The sequence below is a fragment of the Caretta caretta genome, chromosome 7 (assembly GCF_965140235.1).
Source record: "Caretta caretta isolate rCarCar2 chromosome 7, rCarCar1.hap1, whole genome shotgun sequence".
Taxonomy (NCBI): Eukaryota; Metazoa; Chordata; order Testudines; family Cheloniidae; genus Caretta; species Caretta caretta.
In genome coordinates this window covers 57,663,675-57,676,822 of record NC_134212.1, presented here as the reverse complement: position 1 = coordinate 57,676,822, position 13,148 = coordinate 57,663,675, and the positions used below count along the sequence as shown (strand labels likewise).

Here is a 13,148-nt window from a genome sequence, read left to right as displayed (position 1 = left end):
CTGTAGTAATCAATAGAAAGTGCATTTATTATAATGGAGGAAGGCACTCTGTCTAAAAATTAGAATTGTGGATAGTCTGTTCCTATGACATACCCAGGGTACAGTCTAGACTAGTGAGCAGCCGGGTCACCCTTGCCCTTAACCTGGGGTGCCCTTTACACTGCTTTGCTGCTATTGCCTCCACTCCTGGACTGCTCACAAACAGCCTCCAGCATGTAAGTCACTCCCAGCTGTTGCTGTTTGCACTTGCAGCCTGCCAGTTACACCCAAGATTTACCAGCCTGAATTATACTACAGGGTGACTCCCGCATACTCCCAGTCCCAGATTTTCTCCAGAAATGTACATCTTGTACTGCCCAGCTCTCTCCTGGACAATACAAGCTCATATAAAGTCCATCATTTTATTAATAGAAATGATATGCACAAATTTTATTGCCTCAACTGAAGTTTCCCAAACACTTCAATTCAAACATGCTGGATTAGATGAAACAATAAAACAAGTTTATTAACTACAAAGAGAGAGATTTTAAGTGAATACAAGTAATGCGGTATAAAAGTTAGAAATGGTTACAAGAAAAATAGAGATAAAACACAACTAGTGCCTGATTTAACAAAAAGAACAGGAGTACTTGTGGCACCTTAGAGACTAACAAATTTATTTGAGCATAAGCTTTCGTAGCCCACGAAAGCTTATGCTCAAATAAATTTGTTAGTCTCTAAGGTGCCACAAGTACTCCTGTTCTTTTTGCGGATACAGACTAACACGGCTGCTACTCTGAAACCTGATTTAACAAACTACGTTAAATTCAAAGCCATGTTTTTCTCACCACATGTTCTCAACAATCTTACTGGCTGCACTTCTTAGGCCAGAACCCCTTCTTCTGTCTAATGCTGCTTCCTTTGTTCCTTCTGGTGCAGTGAAATGGACAGAGAGAGAGGAGGAGGAGGTGGGGGGCCATTGGGGTGTCTGCCCCTTCTTTTTATAGTCCAGTCCTCCATTTGAGAAGCATCTCCAGCTGGGAGCATGGCGCCGGGTAGACTGTGTGGACAGGAACCCCTGCTGTTTCTTTGCTAAAATGTAGATTTTCTGCCCAGGCCTCTTTTCCTGCCAATGAATAGCCACTTAGCAGGTAGTGGCCCATTGACCTTGTTTACACCTGGCTGAGGTGTCAGCTTGCTCTTTGTCTCAGAGGAACTGGTTTGGCCACTCCACAGACTTGGAATGTGTTTTAGTGACATCATACAGTGGAATCTTATAAGTTTACATACAATGTTGCTACACATATTTTACTAGAACACTAATGCCCTGCAAATTATGAGTTTTCAAATGATACCTCACAAAGCATTCCTCATACAAAGGTTACCACAATAGCGTGCAAGGGCTGACTACAGGGTTACACCTGTCACAGTTCCTAATAATGGAATAGTGTTTAAAAAACTCATGCATGAAATACTTCTGAAAGTCATTTCTTTTTAGCCTTTTCAGAATCTGGGATCTCAGCTCAAAGGGCTGGATTGCGGGTAAAGCCACAGACGGCATTAGGGGAGTGCAGAGGGGCCGTGCTGACTCAGCCAGAATTTCTCCTGGGATGGACAGGCTCCAGTCCTTCCCCCACTGGAGTAGCTGATACCACTGGTAGTGATAGGTTGGATGGAGGAGTCCTGCCATTCAAGCAGTGCTAGGACCATGTCTGTGATTGGCCCTTACACAAGTGGAGTTGGGGGGCAGTTCCTTGCAATGTTTTCTTCCTCCTGTTCTACTGCTCAGGGGCAGTCTCAGTGGAGACCTTTGGTATATCTGATGTGACTGAGTCAGGAGGCTCGGGTAGGTGGCCATTTAATATTTGAATGCTCTGCCCTCTGCAGATGACGCAGGAGAGATGATCCCTTCCCCACAGAGTTTACAGTCTAAGGACTAGATTGTCACTTTGCAGTCTGCCCTGAATAAGGTATGAAATGTAACTGCACCACCCGAGGAACAGACCAAGGCGGGAGCAATGACTGAGAGGCTTTACCAGTAGCAGGTTGCAGTCCCCTCCCACCATGCTGGCTCAGCTCTGCTGCTCAATGAACTGAGGCTGTGGGATTGGAGTCAAGGCTCTGCTCGGTCCGTGGCCCTGCCCACCCACTCCCTGGCCAGAGGAAGAAGTAGCCCCACAAAGGCGGCAAGCTCCATAGCCCTCACGAGGGTTGGGTGAATGACACGTGCCCCCATGCTCCCCAGTGTCAGGGTGTTGTCAGTTGGCTTGTATGCGTGTGTTCTTTCTGTGTACTGTCCCAGCTCTGCACACATAGCTGGTTCAGCAAACCTCAATAGTGCTACCCAGTGCTGTAAAGTGTGGGAGGCTGGAATGTTGTTGTCACGATAGTGCTGTTGAGGCTACACAGTGCTTCTGTCCTTGGAGCTTAAATGTTATTAGTAGACAGTGCAGCAGATAGTTTAGCAGACCTCAACGTTACTCCTAAAGGAAGACTACAGGCACGCTTCAGTGGTGAAGGCAATTGGCCAAGTTTGTTGTCAACGAAGCACGGTACTTGCTCCCTGGATCAGTGTCTACAGTTACGCTAACACATGTATGCTCGTTACAGTGGACTCAGCTCAGTCAGCAGCAGGACTTTCTACTGCCCCTAGGCTGGACAAAGGCTTAAGGTGAAGTATCCCGACATTTATAGGCTGATACAAACAACTGAAATATACAACTACACACCACCTTATGTATTTTATGACATCTCTTTGTTACCTCCCTTTGTTCCTGATACATTGAACAAAACATCCCTATTAATCAGTCTGTCAAACCATCTTGCACTAGATTGGGGTGTATCTGTACTAACCTTGAAATGTACAGTAGAACCTCCATTTCGAACACCTCGGGAATGGAGGTTGTTCGTATATCTGAAGAGAACGTTATGGTTGTTCTTTCAAAAGTTTTCAGCTAAACATTGACTTAATAGAGCTTTGAAGCTACTATGTAGAAGAAAAATGCTTCTTTTAACCATCTTAATTTAAATGAAGCAAGCACAGAAAAAGTTTCCTTACCTTGTCAAATCTTTTTTATTAAACTTTCCCCTTATTTTTCTGAAGTAGTTTACATTTAACACAGTACTGTACTGTATTTGCTTTTTTTTTCTGCTGCTGCCTGATTGCTTACTGCCGGTCCCAAATGAGGAGTGTGGTTGGCTGGTCAGTTCATAAGTCTGGTGTTCGTAACTCTGAGATTTTAGCTGTAGCTCACGAAAGCTTATGCTCAAATAAATTTGTTAGTCTCTAAGGTGCCACAAGTCCTCCTTTTCTTTTTGCGAATACAGACTAACACGGCTGCTACTCTGACACCTATTGTATTTATGTAACTATCTAATACCTAATACACTAACAACAACTCTACCAAATTCATAAACTTATAAACATCTACTTTGATACTTGGTCGAACTTTAATTCATGGCCTCTGATTCAGGCCTCAGATCTTGTACCCAGTGCTCCAGGCTCTCTCTGCCACATTCCCATGCTTTTTATCTTTTTATGGGGAGGATGTTTACCCATCATCCTGGTAAAACATAACGCATGGATTGAATATGACCCAGTAGTCGCAAACACTGTTTCCTGGCTGTTTTGCTTTACCCATCCATACATTCATGCCCCACATGTCTAATGGTCTGCATGTTCCCTTGTATGACCTGTGGACAGTTTTCTTTTTCCAAATGTTCTTAGTCCCACATTTTGGGCCTGGGAGTATTAGGTTTGGCACTTGGTTTGAGGGATGTAGTTTTCAATTAATTTTTAAAAACTGGGATAAGCACTATTACAATATACTCTACAGTTTTATGTACATCAGGAGTAAAACAGGAATTTGGAATAGTGAAATCACAATTGAGGCCTTCATATATAATTTTTTTTTAAATTAGTTATTACACAGTACTCTACATCCATGTTATAGGTTGCCCTTACTGCTGGTTGTCACCTCCTAAGAGACAATATTTCCCTTTTCGCAAGCACAGAGTCTGAGTGTAGCAAAAACTTTTAATAAAAGGAGGGAAGTAACCCGGCATTAACTTGGGAAAACACCGCAAACAGGGTTCATAAACATAAACCATGAGCAAAAGACCCACCCCCAAGTAAGTTGGGCGGTGTCCTTTCCCCTGAGGTTCTTAAGTCCAGCAACCAAAAGTCCCTTTAATCATAGAATCATAGAATATAAGGGTTGGAAGGGACCCCAGAAGGTCATCTAGTCCAACCCCCTGCTCGACGCAGGACCAAATCCCAGTTAAATCATCCCAGCCAGGGCTTTGTCAAGCCTGACCTTAAAAACCTCTAAGGAAGGAGATTCTACCACCTCCCTAGGTAACGCATTCCAGTGTTTCACCACCCTCTTAGTGAAAAAGTTTTTCCTAATATCCAATCTAAACCTCCCCCACTGCAACTTGAGACCATTACTCCTCGTTCTGTCATCTGCTACCATTGAGAACAGTCTAGAGCCATCCTCTTTGGAACCCCCTTTCAGGTAGTTGAAAGCAGCTATCAAATCCCCCCTCATTCTTCTCTTCTGCAGGCTAAACAATCCCAGCTCCCTCAGCCTCTCCTCATAAGTCATGTGTTCTAGACCCCTAATCATTTTTGTTGCCCTTCGCTGGACTCTCTCCAATTTATCCACATCCTTCTTGAAGTGTGGGGCCCAAAACTGGACACAGTACTCCAGATGAGGCCTCACCGATGTCGAATAGAGGGGAACGATCACGTCCCTCGATCTGCTCGCTATGCCCCTACTTATACATCCCAAAATGCCATTGGCCTTCTTGGCAACAAGGGCACGCTGCTGACTCATATCCAGCTTCTCGTCCACTGTCACCCCTAGGTCCTTTTCCGCAGAACTGCTGCCTAGCCATTCGGTCCCTAGTCTGTAGCTGTGCATTGGGTTCTTCCGTCCTAAGTGCAGGACCCTGCACTTATCCTTATTGAACCTCATCAGATTTATTTTGGCCCAATCCTCCAATTTGTCTAGGTCCTTCTGTATCCTATCCCTCCCCTCCAGCGTATCTACCACTCCTCCCAGTTTAGTATCATCCGCAAATTTGCTGAGAGTGCAATCCACACCATCCTCCAGATCATTTATGAAGATATTGAACAAAACCGGCCCCAGGACCGACCCTTGGGGCACTCCACTTGATACCGGCTGCCAACTAGACATGGAACCATTGATAACTACCCGTTGAGCCCGACAATCTAGCCAGCTTTCTACCCACCTTATAGTGCATTAATGTGCCCGTCCCTTCTCTGCACCCCACTCACAGTTGCTGTCCTTGGTCAGTGCAGACTCAGAGTTCAGAGGTGCATCTGCAGAGTTCACCTCCCACCCTTGGTGGAGGGGTAAGAAGGCACCTCACTCACTCCTCTGCCCGGGCACTCACTTGCCGCATATCTCTGCCAACTGCCCTATTGCCACATTTCTCTGGGGGGCTCTGCTCTGGCCCTCTCCGCCACCTGCACTGCTCTGCGGGGCTCCGCTCCTCTCCATCGGTCGCCTTGCCACACCTCTCCACTGGCAGCCGATTGTCGAGATGGCTTCAGGCCCCACCACTTAACATAGCTCTCAGTGATTTCAGCTGTTAGCTGGGGAGACTTACTGCTGGTGCACACCGGGCAGTCTCTTGCATCAGAGAGACTGTCCCAAAGCAGGTCTAATACTCAGACCTAAGTATCAGTGATTTCAGCTCTGTGATGTGTAACAAGACTCTCAATTGAGCCTAAATTAACTCTTTTATTACACAGTGGGGAATGGAAGGGTCAAATGGTGCCTAAGACCCTTAAGCAGGGCCCACACCACCAGGTACAAGTACCTGTCCCTACCCTCTCTCAACTCACTGGGCATTGGAACCCATGCCCCCTGCCTAGCAAGTGCTGTTTAGTTGAGCAGGAAATGCCAAGTGCAGTTCTGCTGCCCTTGATTCTCATCAACAAGGATAACAATCCTTTATTACTCCTGCCCCAATAACAAGGAGACTGGGGATCCAACACCAGCCAAAAGTGATCATTTGGGCAAGCAATCCCATCATGCTGAGCACCTAGGCAGGGTGCATGTGCCCATGCAAACGAGATCAGCTTCTTAAATCCTCTTCCACAGCTCATCACTAGATGTCATGTCTAGAGCCCATTCAGACTCTGCTTACATCAGTAATAAAGATTTAAAACCACAGGCACATGAGCTTATTTTGCTCAATAAAATATCTTTGCTGAAAAAGCAATTTGACGCCTGCTAAATTGCCACTTGTGGATAGATTTCAGTCCATTGCCAAAGGCCTACACAACACCCTCTGCACAATTTAAGCCCTGTGTTAAGAGTTCTAATAATAGTGGTAAAGCAGTATGAAAGTCTTCACACTGGGGCAAAGTTCTCCCTAGACGTGTTTGTGAGCAAGAGGCTGATTTTGAAGGTCTTTATATATTGCTGAATTCAGAGCAATCAATGCATACTGTACAAGTGCTTGAGACTTAAGTCTCAAAACTGCTCCTGTTGCAGAACACAGAAATGAGTTTTGCCAGGGAATTCAGTGGAAGCTGAATCAGTACAGAGGTGCACGAACATCTGCCAGCACCTAAGGATATGCCTATGTTTTGAACTGGGAGTGTGATTTCCCAGCTCGAGGATGCATACTCACTCTAACTCTATTAGAGCAAATGCTCTAAAAATATAGTGTAGTCACTGTGACACAAACTGCAGGAAGGGCTAGTTAGGGTGTCAAATGTGTACGTACTTGGGGTGGCTAGCCTGTCCTTCCACTCAGGCTGCCATGTTTACACTCTATTCGAGTGCGCTAGCTCAATTGGAGGTAGCATGAGTCTGTCTCCTTGATCTGGGAATCACACCCCCAGCTCAGAGTGTCGACATGCCCAGATAGAGGGACAAACAGATATGGGGTAACTTGGAAAAGCTGCCAGTTGTGCTTGTGCATGCAGAGCTGGACCCAAGTTGCAAAATTGAATTCCAGGTGTAAATGTCCCCAAAGCTTAGGAGTGATCTGGTCTGTTGTTTTGGTTTGCTCATAATAGAGAGAGGAGCCAGCTGCAAAGTTGAGATCTGGGTCCAAAATTCCCCACAGTTCAGGGGTGTTTGGATTCAGGATTTTGGTTTCAGCCCTCTTCTATTCACAGGAGCAGATATTTTTTCCCAATGATAGAACAATGGGTGCTGTGTACTGTCAGGATTGCTAAATAGGTAGTTCATACCACAGCACTTATCATTTCCACAAACTTGTAATTTCAGGTATTCAGTTTGTTTCATTGTTTGTTATATTATTTAACTATTAAACCTAAATTCATTTAATGGCTGATGCCTGCACTAGACACATACCTAATGGAAATGAAACCAAACATTGTTTTTCTTTTTTGACTTACACATCAGTGCTCAGTTCCTGGACCTGGTTTTCTTTGAATTCCAAGCAAAGTAAAGGTTTTCTTGGGGTCTCCGTGGTGACTGTGTTTGTTCCAGGAATTGTGGGTGGGTGTGAATATATGAGATGGTAATATATAGTTGCATGGCTTTTGTGGTTTTGAATTGGACATTATTTGTCCTTAGCAATCTTAACAGTTGAATAGAGCTTTCTGTATGTTTTGGTATTTTCAGCATCTAAACTTGAACTTTTGACGTTCTCAAACTCTCTTGGACTTAACTGGAAGTTTAGGGTGCCTTAGTAATGCCATATCAGTCCCTAAAGGCTACAGGGATCAGTGGGATCCTAAATCCTGTTGTCATTTTCACAAAGAGAGCTGTGTTATGAGCACCACTCATTAGCAAATGGACAATTCAGAAAGCGGAAGATTGCAACTTTTATGAGAGAGATTTGCTATAATAAAAAAAAAATTTCTTTTGTAAAATTGTGAAGCGTATAGAATTTTACTTAAGTCAGAAGAAAAGCTTATTTGGCAATTTTGAGAGCGCAAGAAGTTGCTTTCCACGTTAATAGCCTTGATCCTATAGGCCTGACTCCAAGTTTAATGTCTGGCCTTGCAAAGGGCACTGTATTAGGCCTTAGGCATGTACTTGGGAGCCATTGTTTCCTAGTGGCTAGAGCACAGGACTGGGATGCAGGAGACAAGGTTCTGTTCCCACTTCTGCCATTGGTCTTCTGGGTGACCTTGGACAAATCATTACCCTGCCTTGTGCCTCAGTTTCCCCATCTGTAAAATGGGGTTAATGATACTGACCTCCCTTTTAAAGGACATTGAGATCTATGGATGAAAGAGCACTATACATTTAGGACCAGATTTATCAGTTTTACACCAGTGTAACTACGTGAGTAGAATTACTGACGTAACAGAGTAGTAAATCAGGCCCTTCGTATGCTTATAGGTCATTTCATGCATGTGACATTTAATTTATGGCTAGTGGAAACTTATTAGTCATAAACTGTTAATGTTTTAATATGCTTTTCTATGTGCGGTAGTCAAATAATATACAGCTGATTTAAGAGCGTGTCCTCATTGGCTGTAGATTTCTAAATTATTATCATTAATCCTGAAGTCCCTCTGTACAGTACCAGTCACTCATGGTGTAATGCAGAGGTCCCCAATGTGTGGGGTGTGCCCCCCTAGGGGGGGCTGAGGAATGTTGGGGGAGGTGGCTGGAGCCCAGGCCAGCTCCCCCAAAGAGGGTGGGGAGAGAGTACCACCCTGCTCCACTCCTGACCCCCCGGCTGCTAGCCTGGGGTCCCGGCTGTACCCCCTGTCTGCGTCCCCAACTCCCAGAGCCGCAGCCCTGCTCCCGGCCCTGGCTCTAAGGGTCGGGGGGTGGGGAGGGGCACAGACAGGGGTAACGGGGAGTGTAAGGTAAAAAGTTTGGGGACCACTGGTGTAATAGATCAGAACTTGATTCTGCATTGCTTCTAAGCAGTTCCATTCTAGTCCATGCCTTGGCTGATACACCCAGATGTATTTGATGTCTTGTGGATTTAAGTGAAAACGCTAAAGATAAAGAATGTTATTAGGCTTGGAAGGATTACATTTTTATCAGTAAATGTCAGTAAACATCAATTTCACCATACACACACAAACCAATATAAAAAATATTTCAATCGATGATCATCAAAATGTATAAGATAGACAAAGCAAGAAAGCTGCTGCCTGAGACCTTCTCAAACTTTGATTTAAGGATATTTGTTTTGTGTCCTTTGACATGTGATGTTGATTATTTGTGTTTTAACAGTTATAAAACTTTAAGTTTTTGAATCTCAACGATTCACTCAATAATTGTCTGATGCCCCTCATTGTCTGACATCCCCCATAATTCCCCGCCACTGTGAAAATTTAAATAATAAAAGTAGAAATAAACATCTGTATTTGTAAAAGTTATTTAAAAAAAAATCAAATTTGTCAAGCCTAAATATTATGCAGGGATACGATGGAAAGTGATAACTGCACAAACAATGCACGGTATGATTCTGTAAAAACTCTGATCCTACTGAGTAAACTTACTCATGTGTGTGCTTGTTGTGGGATTGACTGCTGGTTGTGTAAGAGTAACTGGGTTACAGAATTGCTGCCTTAGTAATATGAAAGCAGTGGATGTTGCATCACATTTGCAAGGACTGGGGATGGTCTAGTGGTTAGAGTGGGGGACTGGGAGCGAAGAGACCTAATTTAAGTCCTAGTTCTGCTGCTGATTTGCTGTGATATCTTGGGTAAATCTTGTAACTTCTCTGTGCCTCAGTTTCCCCATCTGTAAAATGGCTGTGATCATGCCTACTTCCAAGAGCTGATTTATAACAGTGAAGGTAATTAATGATTGAAACTTATCAGGGGTTGTGGTGGATTCTTCATAAGTGACAATTTTTAAATCAAGATTGGAAGTTTTTCTAAAATATATGCTCAAGTTCAAACAAGAATTAATTCAGGGAAATCCTATGGCCTGTGTTACACCGGAGACCAGACTAGAAGATCACAGCAGGCCCTTCTGGCCTTTGGATCTATTAATGTGTATTGAAACAGCTCTATAATAGTGTGCAGTAAAGGCCTTGTCTTGCTGCCATTGGATTCAATGGCTCATTGACATCATTCATGCAGGATCAGGCCCTTAATGAGTGTGTAACCGTAGCTTACTTTTGGTGTTATTAAAATAGGTAAAACCATCCGCCTGTTTACACAAAGGGCTAGATGGTGCCTAGGCATCCCTTCATAGGAAAACGATACAAACTTGGTCCTCGCATTCCTGGTATGCAAGGGCTAGTGTAGTCTGACTCAGGGAGAGGATAGAGATTCCACAAAGGCAATGGAGGCAGCTGAGACAAGAGACATGGCTCTACCATCCCTCCACATCAGCCGCCCATATTGACACCAATACAAGGTCATACACTGAGCGTATAAGTGTCCTGAGCTGGACATCATCTTTGCATTAAACCTAGAGTAATTGATCTTTGCATGCCTTGCATCATCCATGCATGATCTGTGCACTTGTTCTGGTACTGGCAGCGGCATTTGGATAGCACAAATTGGAGCACTTGGGGCAACCCCTTATGAAAGAAAATAGCAGTGGTCTTTCAGGCCTCCACTATGCTGGTGCCCCCAGAAGCACTGTTCTTGCCTCCAGCACAGTCCCTCTGGGCTTGGCTTCAGGTGTATGTCCCCTTCTCAGACCTCCAACCCTAAGGCAGAGAATGGAGTCAAGCCTCAGTCTTGTCCTAAATGGTGAAAAATTTGGGGTGTGGGTGTGTGTGTGTTATGTTGGGGGGTGACGTAAGCAATTTCCTTGTCAATCTGGAAAAAAATGTTAAACTCGGAACTCTTAGAGAATGCTTAACCTGTATGAAAAGTCTGTTCAGATGTTTGATTCTTTAAAATACAGCTTTTAAATTTTATAGTAACCCAACTAACGCTGCAGATTAAACCTATTTATTCAAATTATGAAATGCTTTGCTGCCTTTATTGACCCTTGTGTAGCACTCTGAGTTTGCAGACACTGTACTGCATTAGAGCAGCCATGTAACTGAAATAGCAAACATTGCATTTAATCAGTTATGCACTGGGTCACCACAAATGTTGAAATGTATGTGAACAGAAACAATGCGCACGTCTCCTGCAGTGGCTCACAGTTCTAACTGTTCTCTTGAGGCCCAGATCTGGCTGCCTGCTACTTATGATGCTTATGATACTTATTGATGATTTAACTGGGAATTGGTCCTGCTTCGAGCAGGGGGTTGGACTAGATGACCTTCTGGGGTCCCTTCCAACCCTTATATTCTATGATTCTATGATTATGCTTGGCATTATCCTTAAGTCTTGATTCAAAACCATTCACCATTTCAGGGGTGCTGCAGTATAATAAACTTGCTACCTTATTGTGCGTCGTCCTCCCATGCCCACCTCTCCTGTGTTGAGCTGGAGGGAAAGGAGTGTGTTGTTTTCAGGAGGCCAAAGTCCCAGATCAGCATCTAGCCAGCAGAGGGTGCTGAGCACTGGGCTAGGGAACCCTGCCAGGAGCAGCAGAAGGAGAGCAAGGGACAAGGTGTGGGAGGAGCCTCATGTGGAAACGCTTGGGTTTGTGTAGCCATTTGCCCACTAGGGGGCGAGGCTTTTGTCCAGGCCCCTCTCTGCTTTCTCTGTACAGTATTTAGAGCAGTGGTCATCAACTGGTAGATTGCAATCTCCGGCCGCTAAAAGTCCAGTGGTGCAGCAGGGCTGAGGCAGGCTCCCTGCCTGCCCTGACCCCACCCTGCTCCCAAAAGTGGCCAGCATGCCCTGGGGGATGGGGAAGGGAAGGCATCTCCATGCGCTACTCCTGCCTGCAAGCACTGCCCCCGCAGCTCCCATTGGCCAGGAATGGGGAACTGCGGCCAATGGGAGCTGCGTGGGTGGTGCCTGCGGGGAGGGCAGCATGCGGAGCCACGTTTCTCGGCCCCAGGAGCCACAGGGGTGTGCCCGCCACTTCCAGGAGCGGCATGGGGCTGGGGCAAGAAGGAAGCCTTAGTCTCTCTGCACCGCTTCCCGGGAACCGCCCAAGGTAAGCGCCGCTTGGCGGGAGCCCGCACCCCAGCCCTGAGCCTCTCCTGGAGCCAACACTCTGTATCCCCTCCTGTACCCACTCCTGCACCACAACCCTCTGACCCAGCCCAGTGAAAGTGAGTGAGGGTGGAGAAGAGCGAGCGGCGGAAAGATGGGTGGATGAAGTGGGCAGGGCCTCAAGGAAGGGGTTGGGTAGATCTTGGGTTGCACTTAAATTCAAAAAGTGACCTTGTGCGTAAAAGGGTTGGAGACCACTGATTTCGAGCATTCCGTTGAAATCCGCTCTGATCCCTTAAAGTGAATCTTAGCTTGAATCTTTCCTTTTCTGTTTTGAATGAAATATTAGCAACATTTCCAAGCACATTGAGCTAGTTAGGCCACCTAGAAGATGAGATGTGAATATTTGTAATAGGAATCAATATAGAGAGGACCAGATTCCAATCTCACGGCTGTTTGTGAGAGGTAACTCCACTAAGCTCTGCGATACAACCGCATTTGCTCCAACCCCTCAGACAGAGACAAACACCTACAAGATCTCTGTCAAGCATTCTTACAACTACAATACCCACCTGCGGAAGTGAAGAAACAGATTGATAGAGCCAGAAGAGTTCCCAGAAGTCACCTACTACAGGACAGGCCTAACAAAGAAAATAACAGAACGCCACTAGCCGTCACCTTCAGCCCCCAACTAAAACCCCTCCAACGCATTATTAAGGATCTACAACCTATCCTGAAGGATGACCTAACACTCTCACAAATCTTGGGAGACAGGCCAGTCCTTACCGACAGACAGCCCCCCAACCTGAAGCAAATATTCACCAGCAACCACATACCACACAACAGAACCACTAACCCAGGAACCTATCCTTGCAACAAAGCCCGTTGCCAACTGTGCCCACATATCTATTCAGGGGACACCATCACAGGGCCTAATAACATCAGCCACACTATCAGAGGCTCGTTCACCTGCACATCCACCAATGTGATATATGCCATCATGTGCCAGCAATGCCCCTCTGCCATGTACACTGGTCAAACTGGACAGTCTCTACGTAAAAGAATAAATGGACACAAATCAGATGTCAAGAATTATAACATTCATAAACCAGTCGGAGAACACTTCAATCTCTCTGGCCACGTGATTACAGACATGAAAGTTGCAATA

The 13,148-nt window shown here is 45.3% G+C and overlaps 1 protein-coding gene across 8 annotated transcripts in view; it reads left to right on the top strand.

Moving 5' to 3' along the window:
• LOC125640324 (E3 ubiquitin-protein ligase MARCHF8) overlaps positions 1 to 13,148 on the top strand; it is a 197,988-nt gene that overhangs the window by 136,856 nt on the left and 47,984 nt on the right. The gene's annotated exons all lie outside the window — the stretch shown is intronic.